Source organism: Rana temporaria, chromosome 4 (assembly GCF_905171775.1).
Source record: "Rana temporaria chromosome 4, aRanTem1.1, whole genome shotgun sequence".
In the NCBI taxonomy this organism is placed as follows: Eukaryota; Metazoa; Chordata; class Amphibia; order Anura; family Ranidae; genus Rana; species Rana temporaria.
This window is the reverse complement of record NC_053492.1, coordinates 308,668,432-308,688,556: the sequence shown is the minus strand read 5'-3', so window position 1 is coordinate 308,688,556 and position 20,125 is coordinate 308,668,432.

Below are 20,125 nucleotides of genomic sequence, written 5' to 3'. Positions count from 1 at the left end.
AATTTCTGTTCGATTAATCTTTTTTTTTTTTTAATCGATTAATCGACTGATTTCGATTAATTATAACGGACATACAGATGTAACTACTTTTAGCTGATCTCCTTGCAGGCTGATTCCCAGTGCAGCTACCAAACACTAGATAAAAGGATAGCAGGATACAGAAAACACACAAAGGCAGCGCTCGATGGGAATAGCATTAAAACTTTCATAGTCTTCAAGTAGGTGACCAAATAAATATTGCACTGGAGATAAAATCGATGTAGCAACATAAACTGTACAAATGGTGCGAGTAATACCAAACGGTACCAAAAGCAGTCATAAAAACATGTAGCTAAGTATGATACTGGTATAAAAATGTGTACAACGATGCCACTGCTGAATCCAGATGAGGAGAGGTTAACATCAGTCCGTCGGCATGTAGATGTCCCATGAAGAAAACTATCACAACTCCCAGTGGATGGTTGTAGAATCCCAGGTTGATAGAGGAAAGTGATAGAGAGAAGTGTAACAGCCCTTGCGTGTGGCAGATAGAAAGGTCCTGCCAGCATGCAGATATGAAGGCACAGCAAAGGAGCCCTTCAGATGGACACGGCAAGCCCCGCCGGTGTCCGTGACGTTACTGGATCTCCGACGGAACTCCCTGAAGGCCCAGAAGCCGGCGGAGTACCATTCAAAAGAATTTTAATCGATCAAAAAGATTTTGATCGATCAAAAAATATAAAGATTAATCGGTTAATTAAAAGTTAATTTGCACAGCCCTAATTATTATTATTCACGTTATTCATTATTTACCTTGGGAGATCAGACACATGCAATATTACTGTTTGCAATTCTTTATGCAGTTTTATCATTCTTTTAGTTTTAAAGTAAAGCGCCACTTTAAATGTGTAATCAATCTCCCTTTAAATTTTCCCTGTTAGGTCAATGGTGGTGGGGAAACCCCATATCCCATTGACCTAATAAGAAGCTTGTGGACAGGGCAGTGATGTGAAACAGGTGATACTTAGCATTAGGGATGAGCCGAACACCCCCCCCCCCGTTTGGTTCACACCAGGACCTGTGAACAGACCAAAAGTTAGTGTGAACTTTAGAACCCCATTAAAGTCTATGTGACACAGGTTTGCCGTTACATCAGAGGGGGCGGGGTCACCCACACGTCACTGGGAAAGCCTGGGTTTTCCCTTGCGTCAGAGGGGGACGGGGTCACGTCACGGGTGGCCCCGCCCTCACCTACATAAGAGATGTCACTGGCTGAAGCCGCGTCATTCCCGAGGTGTCTCCGGTGGAAACAGGTGATGCGCTGCGCTGTGGACATCTCATCGCTGGATCCTGGACCTGGATGAAGAGGAGATCTTCTCGTCGCTGGACCCCGGAGAGGAGATTACCCATCGCAGGATACCGACAGCATTGAAGTGGAGACTGAGAGTGGATTACCACCGCTGGAATCTTTATTTTTTTTTTATTTTATTTTTTTCATAAAGGAATTTTCCAACGGTGTCTGTGTTTTTTTTTTTACAATTTTTACACTTTCTTTGTGAAATGGTAGTGGTACAATGTACCCTATTACCAATTCACATAGGGGGGGGCGGGTTCTGGGGGTCCCCTTTGTTAAAGTGGTCTTCCAGATTCCGATAAGCCCCGCCCGAAGACGCCCACAACCACCGGGTTGTGGGGATGAGACCCTTGTCTCCATCAACATGGGAACATGGTGCTTTGAGGGGTCACAGACCCCCAAATCATCCTCCCAATGTTGAGGGCATTTGGTCTGGTACGGTTCAGGAGGGGAGGGGGCACTCTCTCATCACGTCCTCTTTTCCTGCGGCCTGCCAGGTTGCATGCTCGGATAAAGGGTCTGGTATGGATTTTTGGGGGGAACTCCACGCCATTATTTTTAAAATTTGGGGTGGAGTTCCCCTTAAAATCCATACCAGACCTGAAGGGCCTGGTAATTATTTTCAATTACTTTCAATGCCCTTTGTCTGTATTGCCGGGAGCCGACAATTCAATATAGCCGCGAGTGGTTTTAAATGACTTTTTTTCCTTCAGAAATTACACTTTGTGCAGGGACAGTTCTAAGCATGGGAAACAAGCGCTACTTCACAGGCATACTAGGTACGAAATTTAAAGGAATACTTCACTTTTATTGTTTCACTTTAAGCATTATAAAAATCACTGGTCCCGAAAAAACGTCAGTTTTTAAAACTTGTTTTGCATTGATACATGTCCCCTGGGGCAGGACCCAGGTCCCCAATAACTATTTTATGACAATAACTTGCATATAAGCCTTTAAAATGAGCACTTTAGATTTCTCCCATAGACTTTTACAGGGTGTTCCGCGGCTTTTCGAATTTGCCGCAAACACTCCAAATTGTTTGCTGTTCGCCGAACGGGCAACTCGAAGCTCATCCCTACTTAGCGTATCTAGGCAATTAAGAAATGTGATGGAAATGGTAGGGGAGGCAGAATATACCGTCGTTTATTTTAGTTTTTTTTATATATGTGAATTTATCCTTTATCTGTCGTACAGCTTTTTTAAAACCACATTTTCTGCACTATTACCAGGGCAGTATCTAGTGTTGATGAATGAATCAGATTTAGGTGTCATTTCATTAGCTGGCTACAGTTTTGTCACATCTTTCATCTTCAGCTGGTGTTCAAAGCTCAAACCTTTTGTCTGGATAGCAGCGAGATGAGCAAGATAGCTTTAAGCTCACGTATTCAGAGGCTCTTAGAAAAGCTGTACTGCTTTCCAAGCACATGTCATCAATTTTCTCTAAGCACTGTTGGTTCATGAACAATGACAATAGCAACCCAACACACTCATAATTCTGTTTGGTTGAAAAGCTTAGTAGTCATCATTTTAAGCAACAGGCATAATACCCAAGCACACCAAGGCTCAGGGCAATTTAGCATGCATGTCTACAGTATTTATTCTTTTAGAGAAATTCCTTAGGATATTTGCCACTTAAACAGTCATCAGCTGTTTATACATTTCACATTTAACAAGAATGATAGCTGACAGAGAACACATATGAGGCCAGCACAAGCTATAGGCCTGCCATTTAATATGAACTGGCCTATTTAGAAAACATTCATTCAGAAGCAATGTCGTTTATTGTCACTCTCAGACTGACATTTACTATCACCTGGAATCTAAACTATTCCCCTGCAGCAGCAAGACAACACAGGGCAGGATTCCCTGTAACTGCACTAAGTTTTCAAATAAACCCAATTTTCTTTCATTTATTGCTCACTCACAAGCTTCTAAGGTAAAATAGCATATATAAATATAAGAGAATATTTTTATACACAAGGAATAGACAAAATAACAGATACCACTAAGGTGTATATTTATACAGCAGTGAATATGATATTTACGCAACATTCACAGCAGGTGAATTCTCCTGGTGCATGTGTTTTAAATTGCAGTGGTTAATTCACCTTAATAGTAATTTCATTCAGAGACACAATGCATTCGCTTTAAAGTGATATTATAGTTTTTTTTTTAAATAAATATATATATATATATATATATATATATATATATATATATATATATATATATATATATATATATATATATATATATATATATATATATATATATATATCTGGATACAGATACATATATATATATCTGGATACAGATACATATATATCTAGATATATTAATTATATTTACCTACCTCTATATCTATATATATATATATATATATATATATATATATATATATATATATATATATATATATATATATATATATATATATGTATATATATATATATATATATATATATATATATATATCTGGATACAGATACATATATATATATCTGGATACAGATACATATATATCTAGATATATTAATTATATTTACCTGCTCTATGCAATGATATTGCACCGAGTTCTCCCTTACCTTCTCCTTGGCAGTTCTCAGCCTGCACTGTTGCCTCCTCTGGGTGCATCCTTAGCAAGCCAATTGCCAAGGAGGCAATTGTGCGGGTGTGCTCCCAAAGCAGGCTATGTAAGTCCATAGACAAACACAACACTAGTAAGCCACACCCCTGATTCTTCTTCACAGGAGTTTGAATGACAGCGGCAGTAGCCTATGGCTCCTTCTGCTCTCAATGTCTCCTGTTAGACCAGGATGTGAGGGCAGCAGTGCTGCAGCCAGGGCAGTGTTGGAGCAGTGAGAGTGACCAAATAAGTGTTTAGGGATGGGGTAGAAAAGGTGGTCATTTTTTTTAACATTAGAGCAGAGAATGCATTAAGGTGAAAAATTGTTTTAAATTTAGAAAATCTTTAAGCTTTTAATGTTCTCAACAAGCTCTATCAAAATCCTAATTTTACTGTTTTGGGTAGAGGTCTGAGTTTTCAGATACATATATTGTATGTTGTATACAATGTTAAACCTATGTTCTGTACTAAGCTAACACTTTGAGCTAAAATGAACATCTGGCAACTCAAATACAAAGCATATGTTTTTGAAAAATATCCAGTTGCAAGCATTGCTTTTTAATTGGCCTTTTTACAGAAACCTTGTGGGATGTGTTTGCCATTGCTTTGGTAGATGCTGCTACAATTAAATAGTTACACGAGTTTGTAATTTAAAACTAAGGCAAAGTTACACAGCAACCAAAGTATTATAGTATATAGTATAGAAATAGCAAAGAGCAGGGAAAGTAATCCTGGGTTACAGGTTTAACTTTACAGTTGCATACAAATTAAGATTTTTTTTATTTATGTGCCTTTTCATTCAAAGTATCAGCAACCACTATTCATATATACTATCATAAATGCTTCAACCATCCAGACCAATGTAACATCTGCTGATTAGCTTAGTTTAGTTTATTCAGAGCTTTTTTTCTCAGAAAATAGGTGCAAGAACTCAACCACGACCCGTTCAGATTTCACAAACAGTAGGATGGTCTTAAAGGTGCATTAAATACCAGGATTGCATTACATACAGAGTTCAGGGGGGTTACACACAGAGTGCAGAGCTGTCACTTGTAAACACAGAAACCAGACTTCTGTGTTTACAAGTGATTGTGGTGAGCAGGCACCAAAGGGTCTGAGCCAGAGGTGGTGGAACTGAGTTCCCCCAAGTTCCCCCTGAAAAAAAGCCCTGAGTTTATTGTGTTAGAATAGCCATAGATAGATAACTCTGTCGGGTAACCACTGGTCCTATTTTCTAAAGAATTCTAATTCACTAGTGTAGCAACCAACAGAAACCAAGAAAACTCGATCTAATGCAGATTTGGCTTCAGTAGACTGAATGCTGATTGGTTGCTATGGGTTGATGTACTAAAGGCAAATAGACAGTGCACTACGCAAGTTCAGTTGCACTCTCCAATGGAATTTGCTCCAGAGTTTAGTAAATGAATGAAGCTCTGCTGAGTTCCATCATCCAATCATGTGCAAGCACAAAAAAGCTGTTTTTCTTAAAAAATTATTTGCATGTGATTGGGTATGCAATCACATGCAACAGTGGCGGCTCATTCATACGGGTGCAGCCCCCCTAATCCATGGGCCTGGCCCCTAATTTAGATACAGGGCACTGGACGCATGGATTCCAATTTTTTTTAAGCATGTTATTAGAGCCTGAGGCACCGGCCGCCACTGACATGCAGGGAAAAAAATTAACTGAATTTTTGCTTGCATAGTGAACAATCTATTTAGTTTTACCCAGTGAGTTACTTAAAGAAAACCTGAAGTGGAAAATACCTAACTCAGCACACATAAGACACCTTTGGTCTGTTTTTTAGTTTATGAACATTGGGTGCTCAAAACTCCCTAACATTTTTATATGCAGATTTTTCCTTGATCGTATACGGCCAGCACCTGGCCCTTCTCCTTTTATCTCATTAGCTTCACTATTGTTTTAGTACTGTGATGCACATCCTCTGTGGCCAAAATGTATATATGGGTGGAGGAAAGTGGAAGGTAAGGCAAGCCACCCATCTAACTAAGGAAATATTTGCAAACCAAATCATCCAGGCATTACAGCTACTTGGGTTGTTTCAAGTGAGAATGTGCAGGAACCCAGGGCACTCGTTTGCTGATGATGCTGGATTGTAATCTCTACAATTTTGCCATAAGAATGATCACTTAAGAATTAGAAATCTTTTCTGAAAAAGCTCTAGGGCTTTCTGATTTTTTAATTCTATGCTAAGTCCATCACAATAATAGTAGAGTGACTTGTCTTCCTGACTCAAGTTAGAATACATCAACCCCACTGTGCCAGAGCCAGGACTAACCAATCAGCAGGGATAATGATTGCAGATTTCAGAGTTATAGGTCTGACCCATTGGAGAGCATATTGGGCCTCTGCAGTTGGAACTTTACAGTGAAGAAAAGGGTCCCACTCTATGGCTAATAGCAGGAGACAGACGTTCCTAATCTTTAGAAAGACAACACACTATAACAAATTTAATGTGTTCTGATGGTGTTTTAAATCAAACTGAAGGTGGGATTTGGAAATGATGGAGCCACCTTAAATGTGTGCACTTTGTTTTATCATCAATTCCATCATCGGAACATACACATTTGTGTTTATTATTTCTGAACTCGATATTGATAATTCTTTGAATGCTTTTTAAATTTCAGCTTTCTCCTGAAATGAGTTTCCTGCTGTTTAATGTCCAGATTTCTATCATGGACTAGACATCTGTATATAAGGAAATGTACCGGCGACAGACTACTCAATTCATATCCATTCAAAAGCAAATTTCATAGTGTTTTCTAGCGTATTCCCTTCTAAATGCAACAATAGCTTATAGTCTGAAAATTAGACTAAAATTTTCTTAGGCCATTATAATGACAATTTTATCGAAAATTCAAAAGATGTACAGGACAGAACATTTGCATTTAGACAGCATCTCTGCTTGAAACAGAGTCATGAATTCATGAACAGCAATCAGAATGCTGGAAAACAACAGGCAATATACCTAAATGATGTCAGCACATCAACCAAGGACAAGATCTTCGATTCAGTATTTACCAACAATAAAAAAGTACAAGAATATGACCTTTGGTTTGCCTTGAATCAAAGACTGAATACAATTTGAAGAAGGATCATAAAATGACCAACAAAATAAGCACTACCAACTTGTAACAGAATACAGTATATACCGGTATATATATATATATATATATATATATATATATATATATATATATATATATACACATACGTATATATAAATATATATATATATATATATATATAAATATATATATATATATATATATATATAGCATTCAAACATATATTATACACCTATGTATATCTTTATCAATTACCATGATGAAGCTAAACATTTCAATAGTATATGTCAGAACCAGAAAAAAGTTCACTGCAATGGCATCCATTTGGAATGGCTTGAAGCCAAACCGAATGAATTAATTTATAGACTTTTCGTTCGACATTCTACTAAAATGGCTTCCACAACCTGGTCTTGTAGTTAAAATTGGGAAAATGTGGTAAAAATAAGGGGGGAAATATTTGTGGAGATACAATAGGGTTCAATTATAGAGTTGACGTGTTCATCTGCTTAGCACATTAACCACTTGACCACTGGGCACTTAAACCCCCTTCCTAACCAGACCAATATTCAGCTTTCAGTGAATGACAATTACTCTGTTATGCAACACTGTACCCATATGAAATGTTTGTCCTTTTTTCACACAAATAGAGCTTTCTTTTGGTTGTATTTAATCACCGCTGGGGTTTTTTCTTTGCGCTATAAATAAAAAATTACGAAAATTCTGTAAAAAAAATAAAACATTTCTTTGTTTCTGTAAAAACGTAGCAATCTAGTAATTTTTCTCCATACATTTTGGCCCAAATTTATACTGCTACATATCTTTGGTAAAAATAATTGAAATTAGTGTATATTTTTTGGTCGGTGTGAAAGTTATAGAGTCCACAAGCTATGGTGCCAAGCACTGAAAATTTATCACACCTGATGTACTGAAGGCCTAATTTCTTGAAACCCTAACATGCTAGGAAACTACAAATCCCCCCCAATGACCCCTTTTTGGAAAGTAGACATTCCCAGGTATTGAGAAAGAGGCACGGTGCAGTTTGAAGATGTAATTTTTCCCACAATTCTTTGCAAAAAAAATGTTTTTTTCTTTTTTTTTTTCACAACATTTTCATATTATCAGGTTATTTCTCACACACAGCATATGCATACCACAAATTACACCCCAAAATACATTCTCCTATTCCTCCCGAGTATGGCGATACCACATGTGTGAGACTTTTACTTTTACATGAGCATGGTTTAGCCATGAATGTGGATGGCTGGGTATGGATGGGATGGCTGAGTATGGCTGGGTAGGTATGGCTGAGTGTGGGTGGGATGGCTGGGTATGGCTGAGTATTGCAGAGTATGGATGGATGGATGAGTATTGCAGAGTATGGATGAGTATGGATGAGTATTGCAAAGTATTGATGAGTATTGCAGAGTATGGATGGATGGATGATACAACATATGAGAAAATTACAGAATTGGAAAACAGGTGATTTATTAGTAAAAAAAAAAAATCTTGTAAATATAACTGTCATGAGTAAAATAGGTTATCTGCATGATTGGTGCTGTCACAGCTCTAAATGCAGGTCACTTTGGATTCATTTTTTTTAAGCAACCAACCTGGAGCAAGATATATCGGCTTGGCAGTTAGTACACTTTTTTGTGGCACTAGTTAAAGGGTCACTAAAGGAAAACATTTTTTTTGCTGAAATGATTGTTTACAGGGTATAGAGACATACAAGTTAACTGATTCCTTTTAAACATGATTAAAAATAGATAAAAAACAATCATATAATGTGCCTCTAGTTTCACTTTCACTTTTAAACTGATTTCATGTTCCTGTGAACTAGAGAGACACACAGAACAAAAGCAAACAAATCCAGGGCAGTGTTTTGTTTTTAAAATGAATCTGATTGGTTCTGAGGAGTTTTAGACACACTGTAATGACAGCTTAGACCACCGTGAGAAAGCTCCCAGTACTGTGGTTATAAGGAAACAGGCAACCAGGAAGTGTGGAGATCAGAGCAGAATTACAGCAACTTCAAAAACAAACAATGAGGACATGAAACCAGGACTGCAGTAAGGTAAAGGAAGCTATTTAGATAAAAAAAAATTCCTTTAGTGACCCTTTAATGTTGTACTATGTATAGAGTTGGCATGAATTTATTGTGCTTGCAGGAGTTTCTAAAAACAAAAAACAAACAACATCATTGTGTGTTGTTCTGCGGTCATTAGATTGTGAGTCATTAAAATAAATGAAAAAAGTGCTGTAGAATGATTAAAATCGAAAATCTTGTTTTCTGGGGACAACCTAGTGTTTTTGCATTTAAATTAGGATGACAGCAGCTGTCTTCTCTGCATTGTTGATCCTGTCTAAGATTTTCTGCATTTTAAAATAGCTGTGCAATTTCTGAATGTCACCATGTGTCACTGAGTTAATTTATCTGGCTTTTTTACCAGCATAGACTTCTTATTATTTTCCTGGTGTGAGTTGATTGGCGGGCATGTAAAACAGGTATCCTACAGCCTAACATTTAGCGTAATTAACAGAGCACATCACATAGAAGTAACAAGTACTTCAAGGATTATTCTCCTTTTTTACTATTTAGCATATTTTTTTTTAAAAACATATTTATTGTAGTTATTTGTTATTGATATATATATACACAGTATACAAATGCTATGACGAATCTCTATATAGGCAGAAACTTTTCACTGTGGAATAGGTACAACTCTATGAAGCTTCATGCTTCCACATCTTACAGATTATGTATATACAATGTTAGTCTATTAGTTCATTGGTTGACGCATGCTGGCCCATTGGTCATCTGGGTAGTTTTTGCTAGAAAATTACTTATAATAACCCCCAAATCGCTTCTCAATTCACGGCGCCCCCCCCGCTTCTCAATTTGCGGTGGTACCCCTCCCCGCTTCTTAATTCACGGGCGCCCCCCGGGGGCCATGACATAAGCTGTGTAAGGGGGGGGGCCCTGATGATTGATCAGATGTTATTCTGCCTGATGTTCGCAATAAGATATCTGCCCATCTAAGGCTTGTTTTAGGCTCTACTGTACGTGTAATCCTGTCTCACTAAATATCTTGTTTAATCAATGAAAGTTGAAAACATCCTCACATGGTTGTAAAGGTTACTAATGTGTTGGTGCTATGATAGTAATATTGATAATAAAAATAATATGAACAGATTTATAGTAGCGTTCTTGTCTGCATTAAAAAAAAAAAATCTACAAGTGCTTTTTCTTTTGTACAGTGACAAGTTAATTAGATTTAATTACTAACAGATAATTAACTACTGGTTTTTACTGCAGTCGACAGAGAAAATGCAAAGGTAATTTACAAGTCACAAAAAATAAGTAGTAGCATTTCTTGAAGTCTGGTCATTTGTCTTCCTGGAAGCCAGTATAGGTGTGCAAAGACTATTATCACAAACAAAAATTGTGTTCTAATAACTGTATAACATAATTCACTGTAGCTGTACCTTTTGTGCCACCACCCCCTCCTTTTAGAATGTAAGCTCTACCAGAAGAGCCCTCCTATACCTTTTGTATTGAACTGTACTGTAATTGTGTTGTCCCCCACTAATTGTAAAGTGCTGCGTAAACTATTGGCGCTATATAAATCGTGTATAATATTAATAATAATAATAATGCATTTAATGATCGTACATAGTATAGGAATTTCTTTTTTTTGGTACAAACAATAGCACTGCCAGGGATGCTTGCAAAGGTTATTTTTTATCTACACGTTTTAGATTTTATATAAAGAAACTGTTGATGTCAAAACACCTTTAGCCCCCTGTTCACATTGGGGCGATTTTACATATTACATGTCACATCGCATGCCAAATCGTAGCCTATTTCCGGCAACGGCACTGTCCAATTCCCAAAAGTAGTTCCTGCACTACTTTTGACGACTTCTGGGGTGCTGAACTGGCACAATTTCAAACCTGCCTTCAGAGTGAATGAATTATATAATGCAGCTACCCATTATTATGCCTAGTACACACATACGGGATTCCCGGTGGTAAAAAGTCCACCGGGAATCCCGAGGGGAAAACCGAGAACCTGCTCTGTAAGTTTTCCCCCTACACACGAGAGGTTTTCCCGACAGGAAAACTGCGATGGAGCTTTGGAATCTGGGGCGTGTGAATGCTCCATCACAGTTTTTCACATAGGATAACTGCCGGGAAAAAGAAAGGCGGGAAAAAAGACAGTTGGTTCTTTTTTTTTCCGGCAGTTATCCTGTCAGGAAAACTGCGATGGAGCATACACACGGCCGGTTTTCCTGGCCAAAAGCTCTCATGGAAATTTTCCCAACGGGAAAACCGGTCGTGTGTACGATGTGAATGCTGCATCAGTTTTCTTTTTCAGATTTTTTTTCTTCTAGCTTCACCTGGTGATCTGGCCAGTGTCTGTTGTTTTTCAAAAAGAACAAGCACTTTTGCAAATGTAGCAGTTACAGGGATGAGACAAGCCATTTAAAACCAACACGGGTGCTTACAATAATCAGTATTGTTTATGCATGGAAAACCTTTATCCCAAAAGGAAAAAAAAACCTATGTGGTGTAACTTCTTATAAATGGCCCTTTGACATGGGCCTCTCCACTTGATTAGCAGGGGATCTCTCCACTGATAGTAGGGGGATGAACGGACACTGTCCCACTCTCTCCTCTATGGGACAATCGGATGGAAATGGACTGCCGGACAGATGGGGAATAGGACCACCACCCGTCTGTTTTTGGCATGCAGGATTTTATGCCATGGCGGCAGGTGGCAGTGGACATGTGTCCGCTGTCTTCCACCGCTCCATAGAGGAGATTGGAGGATCAGATCAGGTCCACCTGGAGTTTGGCTTCAGTTTGTTAGTATATCTAAATTTATTAGCACATCTAACACTCATCTCCCCCCAGATTGACAATGCTGCTGTTTGCAGGTGTCCCCTGTGCTCATTCATCCAGAGTGGTGTCTCTCTAATACAGGAGGTGTGTTACTGGTCAGATCAATGGGTGAAAACAGAGGGGAAAAAAGCCAAAGAAAAATAAATGAATGCAGCCACAACATCTAATGATTGACAAGCTGCAATATATTACATTTATGGTTTGGGGTTTAATACCACTTTAAATTTCAACAGTTTGACCACATTTCTGTCAATGTGAACATCTTTATCAATAAATCTGAATCTAGAAGCTGGCAATTACCACGTTTAAACAAAAAAATAAATAAATAAATAAATAAATAAATTTGAACATTAGGGAGATGTGATTTCAACAAACTGTTCTGGTTTCATAAGCTGAATAAATTTAGTATGGTACAGTATATAACATGATTGCATGTTTATACACGGCAAGATTTTAATTTAAGTATATCAATGTAAATAAATGTATAAATGAATACTTTGCAGCACAGAGGCAGAAGACAAGAGGTAATTTACACATTTATAGAAGCAGGTCTTTGCCACTGCAATACAGACAATGAGAACACACGCTCTCAGTAAACAGTGTTGGCTTGGATACATCCCTAGAGGAACATATACCATACTTTGCAATGAAAAGATCTCAGTTTTGTTTTCAGATGTCTTTTCTTCCCCTAACCTGACAGACCTTTTAATGGCCTTGACACAAAGGAATCCTGGTTAGCTGCTGACAGCAATATACAGCCATAATTCATAGCAAACACCATTCACTGTTATGAAGCAGGGGCAATCAGGACTGGATTTATAGCTCCAGAGTAAAAATGAGTGAACTTCCAAAATCCTCTCCACTAGTCATATGCCTGTTCCATTCTTACAATCTGGTTTACAGAATTGAATTCAGCTTGTTTTATTTTTTCAGCAAATTTCATTTCATAGCGAGGTTATATGGAGCATACCTTGGTGGGGGCAGTAAATTGCTAATCCTGCCCTGTGATATGGTAATAGGGTCATCTGAATCCCCTACCCATTTACCTAATGAAAATTTAACTTTTTTTTAATTTAAATCAAGAAAGCACATCTCTGTAATCCAAACGGGTTTCTTTCATTATGGCACTAAAAAAGATGATATTCTAGTTCTATAAAAATAAACCCATCTAGGGTTTAAAGTGTGGGAATAAAAGTGCCCTCACTAGGGATGAACTTTATGTTCGGGTCGAACATGAGTTGGACTCGAACATTGGCTGTTCGCCCATCCGAACAGCGAACAATTTGGGATGTTGGTGGCAAATTCTAAAAGCCGCTGAACACCCTTTAAAAGTCTATGGGAGAAATCTAAAGTTCTAATTTTAATGGTTTATACGCAAGTTATTGTCATAAAAAGTGTTTGGGGACCGGGTCCTGCCACAGGGGACATGTATCAATGCAAAAAAAAAGTTTTAAAAACTGCATTTTTTTCGGGAGCAGTGATTTTAATAATGCTTAAAGTAAAACAATAAAAGTGAAATATTCCTTTAAATTTCGTACCTGTGGGGTGTTTATAGTATGCCTGTAAAGTAGTGCATGTTTCCCGTGTTTAAATGACATTTCTACATTATTCAGCAGAGGGTGTGGGGACTTTTGTGATCTTCTTACTGAATACTAGACATGTGCATTTGTTTTTATCCGAATGCATTTTCATCGGAATTTGGGGTATTTTCGTTATCATTTTAACCAATGATAACAAAAGCGCAGAATCTGAAATCCGAAAAACCCGAAAAATAATGCTTTATTTTCGTTTTCGTTGCGACAACAGTTCGAAATAGATAGGAGATTCGAAATGACGCTGACAATAACAATCTGTGTCTATCAAACCTGTGGTCGAATGTGCCTAACCTTAGCTGTATTAGTCCAAGATTATTCTACATAGAGAGAAAAGATTTGACATTTAGAGACATGAATATTCGACGAAGCAGCTAAAAACATACGATCGCAGGGAGCGGACATTTATGGTCAAAGGCTCTGCTCATAGGCTATAGAAGAATTCTAATGTTGGTTGACTAGTAATAATAATTAATAAATATAATTATTACTAGTGTCATACATTAGAATCCTACTATAGCTTGTAGGCAGAACATTTGACCGGAAATGTACGATTGCGGCGTTGTACAGTTTAGCTGATCCGTCCAATCTTCTTAGAACATTCGACAGACACCATAAGCCTTCAATGAGTGATTCGACCTTAATTAATTTCGGTTTTCGGACTAATGCATTTTTTTACAAAAAACAAAATAAATAAAAACTAATTTCGGGAGTAAGTAAATAAATGTATTTTTCGGACGAAAACCAAATTCCGAAGCAAAATATTTCAGTGTGCACGTGTCTACTGAATTCTGTATGGGGAGGTGCCACCTCCAACTTCTGACTGATAGATACAATAATCATTCATTCACATGTTCATGTTGAGGAGCGAAAGGGGTCATGGAGGTTTAAGTAGAAACCCTACACACACTGGCACCCACAGACACAGGATTAATGTGCCTAATTGTGTAGAACAGTGATATATGATTCTGATTCACTTGTATACTGAATATGGTAGGAACAAAGGCAGCTGTCAGAACAAGAGCAGTGTTGCCCCAGTTAATTATAAGCAAAGTAAGTGACATTTGCCCCATTTCCAGCTCTGCCGATGCACCTGTTCTCTAAACAGAAGCATCCGGTTACATCATCCCTTAAGAGAAGTATTAAATGCACAATGGCTAGAAAAGGGAAATGATAATTTCAGTGAAGGTCATCCAAGGTCCTTCAGCTACTCAGCCTTCTCTAGGTGTCTCCTCCCTAGTACTGAATGTCTGTGAATAAAGTAAAAAGATCCTGACATGAAAAGAACAATCATGTTATGTCTGTATTCTGGAAAATGTCACTGTGAGAACTATAATTATTGTACTTAAATCACAGATGGTGGAATTAGTACCTGTCTCATCCTTGTCAAACAGAAAAAAAATATGAATTTGTCATGTTTGTTCATTTTTAACATACTTAATGATTTCAATGCTAGTATACAGACAACCCCTGGAAAGTTTTAGTGATAGCTTTGTGCAGAATTTAAATATGTTTACTCTGATATAATTTTTTCTTTTTCAGTTGATACTGTGTTCATTGACAATGATACAGTAAAGATTTTGTTTGTTATTAATACCTTTACATTTTAAATGAAATTGTTATGCTTTTGTCACGTTTTCTACAATTTTGTTATGAATAATATAATTGCTGTTTTTTTGTTCAGTTTTTAATAACGTATCTAAAATCTTTATTAAAAATGATTACTGGGTGTTTACATAATGTACTTTATAATAGGAAATATTGGGTGTATATTTCCCTCCTGAAAGAATTGACTGCATGTGATAAATTTGAAAACCTCTTCTATAATATTAGGCTGATCTAAATAATATATTTTTTTAATGTAAACTTTTAGTTCTGGTAAACATACAAAACATATATACATTTTCAATAAAGTAGTGTGCAAATCGATGTCAAAATTAATAATTTGACACACAAAAAGAAAACGGCTCTTCTTATAACTTCAGACAAGTTCTTATGGTTCTTGCAACATCAGTATCTCAAAAGGTGATGTAGAAATCTGCACAGAAGGACAAGTACCATGTAAAAATGCGTAGGTGTCCCAGGAAGTCCTAATAGCCAAATTGTGATTTCAGTTGAGCTAGGAAAAACTCCTATCTTCTGGGCTCACAATTGGTTTAGCCATACAATTGGCAACATGTTCAGGAGTGGGGTATGGAAAGTGGGTGTGGTAAGCCCTCCATGCAAAGAATGGAGCCATACCAGCCTGCTCTCCCCTATGGGGGGATCGGATGAACAATCAGTGACTGAAACCCTGGATGCCATCAACACAGCTCTACTACAGTCAGCCGACTTAGTAGCGCCCAAACGCAAAACCTGCATCTGGAAAAACAACTCCAGCTGGTTTAACGACCAGCTGTCATTGCTAAAGCAAGAACGCAGAAGAGCAGAAGCAGCTTGGAAAAGAAGCACTATAGACAAAAACCACATCATCTATAAGGTAATAACAAAAAAATACCACAAAGGAATTTTCAAGGCCAAAAATTTATTTTTTTCCAAGATCATCACTAATGCCCTAAACCGCCCCCGCTAACTCTTCAATTTGGTCTCCCAGACCATGAATCCAGTCTGCCTGGAAGCTCCCAATTCAGATACCCAAGAATTTTGCAATGAATTATCGGATTATTTTGTTAACAAAATTGAAAAGAATTCAGCAAAACAGTACCCCTCTCAATCCCCCCCTTAGTCAAACGCCAAATTCCCACATAAATCGGACGCGATCAACAATGTTTACTCTAAAACCCATCTCCATCGAGGCCACAAAAAATATCATCGGCACCCTGCGAAATAGCACAGCGCCTAATGATATCATCCCCACCAAACTGCTGAAGGAATGCGCCCATATTCTGGCACCACCTATCAAGCAGCTTATAAACCAGTCATTCAAGGAAGGCATAGTGCCCACCCTGTTGAAACAAGGCATAATCAAACCCATCTTAAAGAAACCCACCCTCGACCCCAAGGACCCTGAATACCGTCGTCCCATAACAGGCCTGAACGTCCTCTCCAAGGTAATGGAGAAAGTTGTGGTACAACAGCTGCAACAGCATCTAGATACCCATAATTTGCTCGATCCATTTCAATCGGGTTTCTGTCCCGGGCACAGGATGGAAACAGCACTGCTCAAAATATGGGATGATGCTCTCGAGGCCGCAGACAAAGGAAAATCTTGTCTTCTAGTACTGTTGGACCTAAGCGCAGCTTTTGACATGGTAGACCACAAACTATTACTGACTCGGCTAGCTGAAGTAGCCAGAGTCGCGGCATGTGACTTATCCTGGTTCTCCTCCTTTTTGGAAAACCGATCACAAGTAGTGAAATTGGGACCGTTCACTTCTGAAAAACGCACGGTGTCATGTGGAGTCCCTCAAGGATCCCCTCTGTCGCCGGTCCTGTTCAATATCTATCGCCGCCCTCTTTTTGAAATCATCAGCAGTCAAAAGCTACTTTACCACTCTTATGCAGATGACACACAACTGTACTTTCGCATCTGCAACAAAAAGGATCATCATCTCGGTCTAGAGAAATGCCTCTCTTTGATAGAAAACTGGATGACAAAGAGTTATCTTAAACTCAACGGTTCGAAAACAGAACTTCTCCTGTTTCACGCCAATCGAAAGAATCAACTTGCAACAACCTGGACACCTCCGCCCATTTTGGGAAAAATCATTACCCCTAGCACCAAAGTCAAAAGTCTCGGAGTCATCTTCGACACCTACATGACAATGGATGCACAAATAGGGTCAGTAGTCAGCGGATCACATCATCTGCTGCACCTACTACGCAGACTTATTCCATTTATTCCCAAAGAAGACATAGCAGTCGTGGTGGGAACAATTGTTAACTACAGACTTGACTATGCAAATGCACTTTACCTCGGACTACCGAAGTACCAAATCACTCGCCTGCAAGTCGTTTAGAATACGGCCGCGCGACTTGTGACTGGGAAAAACCATTGGGAATCAATCTCACCTTCACTGAGAAGCCTTCACTGGTTGCCAGTAAAAGACAGAATTACTTTCAAAGCACTCTGTCTGACGCATAAATGTATTCTGGGAAATTCCCCCCAATATCTATGTGAAAAACTAAAAGCTTACAACCCCAATCGCGTTCTGCGATCCTCCAACCAAAATCTACTCCAAATACCCAAAACCAGATACAAGTCCAAAGGAGAAAGAAGATTTGCAGTCCAAGGCCCTAGACTTTGGAACACTTTACCAAGCTCCATTCAGTTGGAGGAGAACCACTTGGCCTTTAGGAGAAAGATCAAAACCCATCTCTTTTGAGTTCAAAGGAGAAATGGACAAACAAGTGCCCAGAGGCGATTCAGTTTGCATGTGCAGCGCTATCTAAGTTTTTCACTCACTCACTCATACAGATCTTCATTTGGTTTTGGATATTTAAAATGAACAAGGGTTGAATTTTATAACCCCCCTAGTGTTCAATTTGGAACATTGTAATGGTCTGTTACTATGTTTCCCACTGTATGAAGTAGAGCACAAAGACCTACTTGCGGACCACTTTCATGGAGTATGTCTGTCATGTGTCTAGTTTTGAACCTGGGACCAGAGGCGTTGCTAGGGGGGTGCGGGGGGTGCGGTTCGCACCGGGTGACACCCACTAGAGGGGTGACACCATCCCGATTTAAATATTTTTTTTTTTTAGCTGACATGTGGGGGGGGGCTTCCCCCCCGCGACTGCAGTGGTGAACGCCGCGAAATTGGAGCGCCGAGCGCCGCGGTACAAGAGGAGGGGGGGTTGCGGGGTGACACCGCAGCACCATCCATCCCCTCCTCTCACAGCCACGGGCTGTGGAGAGGGGTACACAGTAGTAACAAAAAGATATTGAAGGATGCAGAGGTATGCAGGGGGCACAGTGGGGTGTTTTTACATTTTAACGTGTGGGGGGGGGGTGGCAGATATTGGATCCGCCCCGGGTGCCAAATGCTCTAGGTACGCCCCTGGCCTACAGGCTCCTGAGATGTGAATTCCGGTTCTGGAGAAAGAGAGGTGGGGGGAGGGGACAAAGAAAAATTAAGAGACAGAAGAAGGGATAGAACGAACAAGAAAGATGGATAGGGAGAGAGAGAAAAGAGGAAGAAAGGAGAACAGAGAGCAAACAGTAGGGTAAAAAATATTTGAAATTTTTTATTGGGGGGGGGGTGACACCATATTTTACCGCACCAGGTGACACCAACCCTAGTGACGCCACTGCCTGGGACCTTCCGGTTCTGTGCTGCAGCTCTGTCCACTCTGCCCCCGGTGGGTCTAAGTTTCTGCAGCATATACTCTACTTTGTGCTTCTAACCCTGGTACTCTTTTTCTCCACTTGTCAATCTGTAATCAGCTCAGCTTGTGAATAGCAAGACTTCCTGTCCTCTGGGCCCATTTGTGTGGATTTGTTCCATGGGTTTATGCTCTCCTGCTGAACTGCTGAACTTCTGGATTTTTGGATTTTGCCTGATTCCTCAATTACTCTTTTGTCTGATGATTCTGCTTTCCTCCACCAGTCTGCGTTTTCCCCTTGTCTGTCTTCAACTTTTGGTTTCTGATTTTGTACCTTGCTAAAGACTTGTTGCTGACCTGCCTGACTACGCTTACGCCTTAACCCTCAACCGAAGCTCCACTTCGGACTATACCTTACCACCAGGGCCGCCATCAGGGGGTACAGGCAGTACACCTGTAAGGGACCCGGTGGTCCCCGGGGCCCGGATCGCATCCCCTTTTTTTTTCCGTCAGCACCCAAAGCCCCCTGACCTGTAAGGGGCCCGGTGGTCCCCAGGGCCCCAGATGGCACCCCCTTTTTTTAAATAAAAAGAAACATTTATTTTATTTTTTTCGGCAGCACCCAAAGCCCCCTGACCTGTAAGGGGCCCGGTGGTCCCCAGGGCCCCAGATGGCATCCCCTTTTTTTTAAATAAAAAAATATGTATTTTATTTTTTTCATCAGCACCCAAAGCCCCCCCAACCTCTAAGGGGCCCATGGTCCCCAGGGCCCCGGATGGCATCCTTTTTTTTTTTTAAATAATAATAATAAAATAAAAAAATGTAATTTTGTTCGTAAGCACCCATCTATGTTAAGGCAATTTGAATTTTTTGCTTCCCACAAAAAGTCGATACTATCTGGTCAGTGTGGCATGTGGTAAAGTGGTGCACGCACACTTTGGAAAACTTATGTCCATGATTAGGCACACAAGAGCACAGCATTTTCATTTGTGAACTATGTTTCATATGTTTATATCTTTTATATATGTATTTGTTTGCACAGATTGAGCGCTGTCCTTGCCCTACACAATTTGTATAGTGGTTCCAGTATTGATGAGCCATCTATGGCCATTCCCATTCAAAAGAAGTTGTTCTAAGGACCAATTGCTCTTGAACAGGCTTGAAACTGCAGCCAATCAGCTGATCAATGTATTCTGATGGCAGAAGAGTCCCGTTGTCATGATACTTTGGTAAATTAAAATCTGGTTTACATTAGAAACTGGGCTTTACATACAGTGCTGGCACCTGGGTGGTATGCTGGCAGGTCAATTGGAA